The following is a 6,284-nucleotide window of genomic DNA, read 5'->3' on the forward strand; positions in this document are numbered from 1 at the left end:
TTCTTTATATGCAATTAACATTTTTAAATTTAAAAAATGTGTGACTTGCATATGGTGACTGCAGTCATCAAATCAAAAGACTTTTGCTCCTTGGAAGAAAAGCTATGACACACCTAGACTGCATATGTAAAAGCAGAGATGTTACTTTGCCAACAAATGTCCATCTAGTCAAAGCTATGTTTTTTCAGGTAGTCATGTATGGATGTGAGAGTTGGACCATAAAGAAGGCTGAGCACCAAAGAATTGATGCTTTTGAACTGTGGTGTTGGAGAAGGCTCTTGAGAGTCCCCTGGACAGCAAGGTGATCAAACCAGTCAATCCTAAAGGAAATCAGCCCTGAATATTCGTTGGAAGGACTGATGCTGAGACTGAAGCTCCAATACTTTAGCCACCTGATGGGAAGAACTGACTCCTTGGAAAAGACCCTGATGCTGGGAAAGATTGAAGGCAGGAGAAGGGGATGACAGAGGATGAGATGGTTGGATGGCATCACCAATTCAATGGCCATGAGTCTGAGCAAGCTCCGGGAGACGGTGATGGACAGGGAAGCCTGGTGTGCTACAATCCATGGGGCCGCAAAGAGTTGGACATGACTGAGCAACTTAACAAAGACAACTCTGTCACTGAGTCCTTCTTTAACCACTGAAGCTTCCAAAATATAAGAATCTGAGAAGTGCTCCTTAGCACCCAGAAGGGAACACTTTAATTAGCTATTCAAGTCCATCTCAGGCCTCATCCATATTTTTCTCCCAAGCTGTAGAGGAGATAATTGTTTTGCTCCACTCACCGTCGTGGGAAGTCTTCTCGGTGGAGCAGAGTCCCTGCAGGATGAAGGACCCGGTCCAGCTCCGGACTCCCAGTGGCTCCTTTCCCCTTTGGCCCCAGAGCAGCCTGGCCCAGCGGCCATGGGTCAGGGGCCTGGGGTCTTCTCAGATGCTGAAATCTGCGACCCACACTCCTCTTTCAGGCTGAGCTGGGACCAATGGAAAAGATTTCCAAGAGTCAAGGTTCAAATATTGGCAGAACAGTGGCTTTGCATGCCCAGCAGAGACTTAGGAGCGAGAAAACCTGAATAAAATCATAATAAACTGGGATAGGGTCAATTAATATTCTGAATAATAGAGAACCTGAATAAAACACAGTTCTTCCCAGTCAGGTCTGGAACCCTGTACCAGAAAGCTGCCATCCTGACTGATCAGCGACTACAAGGCATGCGGTGGGAAGCCCCCTCGCAGGGCAGGAATTGGGGGGCACAGCCTCTCCCTTTTGCCCCCAAGACCCCGGGTGACCTGACGAGGGGGCGGCACTGGCTGGGTCGCTGCTCCCCTGGGCGGGGGATAGAGGGCAGGGCAGGGGGCGGGCCTCCGATGGTCAGGGATGGGCAGAGCCGCCTGGGTCCAGTGAGGATGCCCTGGGTCAATCCCACACTTGTGCACCAGGTCCGTGTGAACCATGCTGCTGGGAGACATGGGAGCTGGAAGGCAGGTCCTATTAGGGGAGTAAAAAGTGTCCTAGTTCTAACTAACCAGAAAGGTCCCACCCAGTTTTTGGATCTCTGCATTCAGAGTTCAGAGTGCTCATTGTTACACCATGGAACCCTTTTGAAAGATACCTGCTCTTTGTCACCAGAAATGGATAAGGGCTTCTTTAGGCTCCATATGTCTGGCTGGTAATCTCAAGGCAGTTCTTCTAGGGACCCGACCTGACTTATACACTGTTGACTAGTGTAGGTGCTCATCCCCTTTGCATTCTTTCTGCTCCTCTCCTTTGACTGACTTGTCTCACTTCACTTGCACCTCCGAAAATGAGGTAAAATTCACTTCGGGTTTCGGCCCATGGAAGAGCCCCTGAAGTCTGCATCATCAACCACGTATTCTGCCTCCGTTTGCCAGTGTCCCATCCTGAGGTAAAACCTCTCCAAATAAGAGTGTTATTTTCCTTTCCTTTGCTTTCACCCTTTCACCATAGCCCAGAGAGGGCAGATGGTTGTCAGGAGGTGGGGTTTCCCTTGGTCACATAGCATGGATTACCTCCAAAGCCACCACCATCTCTTATGTGTAATATATAAAGGGTGTCAGCAGTCCAGTGAGAGTGAAGCTGGAGGATTCTATTCTTCTTCACACTTCTGATGAGGGGGGTAGTCTTTTTTTTTTTTTACAAGTGTGTATTTGTTAGATTTACAAGATAAGTGAAAATGAACAAAACACTCAGACAAATCAGGCCAAACTCACCTGGGGTGACTCAAACCAACTACATGTCAGAGGGGCCTCAAGGCAGGGCTCTGACATTTAGGCAGTCACACATTTTTTGTCAGATTGGTCAAGTCAATTTCATTCCAATTAACATATCAAGACCCAGAAACTTCACAATTTTTCAGAAAGCATACAAAATCAGGATACCCAAGGGCACTGATTGTTGGATCATAGAAGGTCTGTATCTAAGTTGTCTTACAGTGTATTATGTACACAAAATACCATTACACTAAGTATTTACATGAATAATAGGTATAAATCCACATCATGGCTCAGAGTAATAGTTTTTCCTTCTTCATTTTTACCCAATGTCATTTCTTCCTTTATCCAATACACAGAACAGAAAAAAGTAGCATCTGTTTTTGATGGCCAAAAAACAGAGTCAGAAAGAAGCCCAGTGTTGCCTGGAGGCTTATTTTGTTCCCAGAGACTGGAAAGAGGTTGACTCAAGGAAGAAGGAGGCAAAGGGGAAGTTCTTGTATGAGGAGGAAGTTCATAGCTCCGGGGTGAGAAGATGAACCTTTTTTGGATAATGAAGAAGTTGGGTGGTAACAAACAACACAAAGAGCTCTTCCAGGAGAACCTGAAGGTCGGTCAAAGTTTCTAAATGCAAGGATCAGAAATGGTCTCTGGCTGATATAGGAAGAAAAGATATCCATGGAAAATATGTTGAGAGATCACAGAATAGCCAGGATGCCCGGAAAACCGAGCTCTGACAAGGGGCAAGGAGGGAATCAGGTGAGGTCAGATTATGTTGGGTGGAGTTGTGTGTTCTTGCCATTTCCTCCAGCCCATATATTGGTTCCAGACCTGCAATCAGAGAATTGGTGAAGAAGAACAGTCACAGCAGCCAGTGTCTTGATTCTGTTTACAGAAATTTCTAGAAGCAACAAGCTAATTTAACATGAAATAAATAAGGGTAGGGGTTCTCAAAAGATTCAGAGGATAATGACAACAATATTATTTCACTGCCTATAGCGTTATTGATACAACAGTTTCTAAATCCAGGCACATCTGACAACAGAATGAAGAATGGTCTTATTGCTTTCACTTTGCAGAAGAAAGAAGAGAAGTACAAGAAGTTTCTTTATTTGTCTAAGACCACACATGGGCAGAACCATTCCTACAACTAAGAGTTTATGCTTCTGAACACAGATTAGTTGAGTCTTTCTTCTCAGATGTGGTTGTGTCAGGATTTCTCAGTTGTAGAGATGGGAGGAAGAGCAAGTAGGAGAGAGAGGGTAAGAGAGGGAGGAGGGATGGGTGGAAGCACAAATTCTTTGATTCTCCCCTCCCTCCCCTTCCCCTCTCATCTCCCCCACTTCTCCACCTCCCTTGCCTTCTGCTTTCCTTTTGGGGAGAGCTCTTTGCTTCCTTCCTCACTCTGTTATGGGGACTGAGACAACGCTCGTCTCTCCCAAGCCTCCTGGGAGGTCTCCATGCCCTCCTCCGAAACCCACCTTACGCACGTGGTTTTCAGTTCCCACCCCTTCCTATTCCCAGGTGGACCCCACAGAATGCAGTCTACCCAGCTGGGCTATCCAAATTCCATCGATAGGTGGTGTCCAATAAGCTTTTCCATGGCCCACCCCACAGGATGCTGGTAAATCAAATAGCTGGAATAAAGGCTTTTTAAAAAGAAATGTTCACTTCGAAAACTTTTCCATATGTCCTCAGGGGTCTTCATGGGACAAAGTGCTAAAGACCACAATGTAGCTGTCCAAGTGTTAGAGTGTCCCGGTGAGTGCCAAACCCTGTCCCAGGGGTGCAGACACAGGGTGACCATCACCAGATCTCTGCACTGGTGGAAATTACCTGGTGGACATAGGAAACCTAAGCACAACCTTGGCCCCAGAGGCCTTTGCCAGGGTGGGCAAACTCTCATTCATTGCGTGTAGGCGAGGATACAGGAAGAGCCATCATGGGAGCCCAACAGGTGTTCAGCTGTTCTTGGATCTCATTTGGCTCAGGCCCGGAGAGTTCGAGCCCTGGACCCCGGTATCTCTGAGGGCGCTGGCATCTGTGGCAGATAGGGGGCAAGGACATGGCACCCTTTCCCTGAGGGTAAAGGTCTTACCCTGTGAATGAGTAAGTAAGTAAGTAAAGTCGCTCAGTCATGTCCTGACCCAGGATCAAACCCCAGCATTGCAGGCAGACGCTTTACCTTCTGAATCACCAGGGAAGTGTCTACTCCAAGCAGAGGCAAGCAAGAAATGGTGTCATTGTCTCTGTGGCGCAATCGGTTAGCGCGTTCGGCTGTTAACCGAAAGGTTGGTGGTTCAAGCCCACCCAGGGACGGCAGGATGAGATTTTAGAGAACACCCAAGAGACTCCCTTTTGCCAAGAGGACACCGGAGAAGTGCTGCAGAGAAAGAGCACAGGAGTCAGGTGCAAAAGAGCAGCGGGGAGCGGGGGGTGGCTCTGAATGGATTGAAAGCGTGGGTCATTACTGAGAGCCCAGAGCGCTGACGGCCGGCGCCGTGAAAAGGGCCACTGAGGTCCGCAGCCCGGGAGGGGTGGCGTCCACACAGCTGGGCTGCAAGGTCTCCTGGGCTTCCGACCCACCCCCACCCCACCCCCGCCTCCTGTGGCTTCCGGGAGCTGGGGAGTCGGGGAGGGCAACCTCTGCTCTTGGGTGCGCAGCTGAGGGTCTGAGGACTCGGCATTGGATGAGGGACACCGAAGGCAACCTGTGGGGGCCTGAGGGGCCTCCCTTCAGGGGAGATGAGGAACCCTAAAGCAGGGCCCTCGGGAGCCGCCGTCTCCGTGCCTGAGAGAGCTTGGGGCTCCATGGTTTCTGCATGAATGTTAAAAGTTGGTGGCTTGAATAGTGGCGGCAGAACCTTGGGTTTTCCAGTGTTCAGCGGCAACGATTGTCTCCTTTCCGTAGTGTAGTGGTTATCGCTTTCGCCTCACGCATGTAAAGGTCCCCAGTTCGAAACCAGCCGGAAACAGATCGCTTTTTTCCCCCTGAGATTTGCGTTCTCAATGGCAAAAGGAAAAGGCGCGAAAGGCACGGGGTGAGGCAGCTGACGCAGCTGTAGGAGAAGTTGCTGACCATCTGAAAGTCTACTCAGCACAAGAAAGCAGCCCTCCTTTCTCTGCTCCCAGTCGGTGTGCAGTCCAGGCCCAGTTCATTCCAGGGGGGAAGGACAAGGCTGACTCCGGGTCACCTTTACTTCCGGGAACCCCTTCGGCTTCCTGTCGGGGTCCTGGATCTCTTTCCCATGTTCATAGATTGTCACTGAAAACAAAGGAGCTCATTCCCCTGAAGCTCACTTGCTTTTTCCACCTCAGCGCACTTGAGGAGCAGTCTTATTTTCCTGGTAGAAGAAAAGAGATCGCACCCAGGTCTCACCATGGGCTCCAGCCAAAGACACGGAAATGAATTTAAGGCTCCGCGATCTGACAGGGTCGCAGAGGGAAAGGAACTGGTACCCGTGCGGTCGTTAGGAGAGGCTCCGAGGCCAGGTCAGAGATCTGGAGGTAGACGGATCTCCTCATCACCCGGTGAAAGCCAAGTCGCCGCCTGACTCGAGGGAAAACCAAGGTTCACAAAGAGAGCAACATGGTAGCACACAAAGCTAGAGCTAGACCAGCAGGGACCCAGTCAGATACTTTGTGACCTGGTTTCAGAAACAGAAGCGTCCCCCAGGAAAGGGGATTTGAAGGGCGATGAGCAGCCGGTCAAGGGCTGGGAGGCTTGCACACCTGCACACAGCTCTGGTCTGCTGGGCAATTTCCTGTTCTCTTCATCTCTGGTTTCATCTTTTACACTCTCAATTTTCTCTTGGAGGTGCTAAGTCATCTTTCGTGTACAGCTCCCTGGTGGTCTAGTGTCTAGGATTCGGTGTCCACCCCTCTGTGGCCTGAGTTTGATTCCCAGTCAGGGAAAACTCTTTCCGTATCTGTACTCACAGAAGACTCCCTCTTCCTGCTCAGATCAGAATTGTATTTTGCATCAAGATCCAATGCAGAAGAATTTCTGCACTGAGTTTCTAAATGTCATTGAGTCTGGACCTCAAGGCACTT

At 49.4% G+C, this 6,284-nt stretch overlaps 1 non-coding gene across 1 annotated transcript; it reads left to right on the forward strand.

Annotated features, from left to right (window-relative positions):
* The first annotated feature begins 4,476 nt into the window (after positions 1 to 4,476).
* Positions 4,477 to 4,550, forward strand: TRNAN-GUU (transfer RNA asparagine (anticodon GUU)). Its single transcript has one exon. It is a non-coding gene; the product is annotated as a tRNA-Asn (tRNA).
* The last annotated feature ends 1,734 nt before the right edge of the window (positions 4,551 to 6,284 follow it).

Source organism: Giraffa tippelskirchi, chromosome 5, assembly GCF_054371585.1.
Source record: "Giraffa tippelskirchi isolate mGirTip1 chromosome 5, T2T-mGirTip1v1.2.pri, whole genome shotgun sequence".
Classification (NCBI taxonomy): Eukaryota; Metazoa; Chordata; class Mammalia; order Artiodactyla; family Giraffidae; genus Giraffa; species Giraffa tippelskirchi.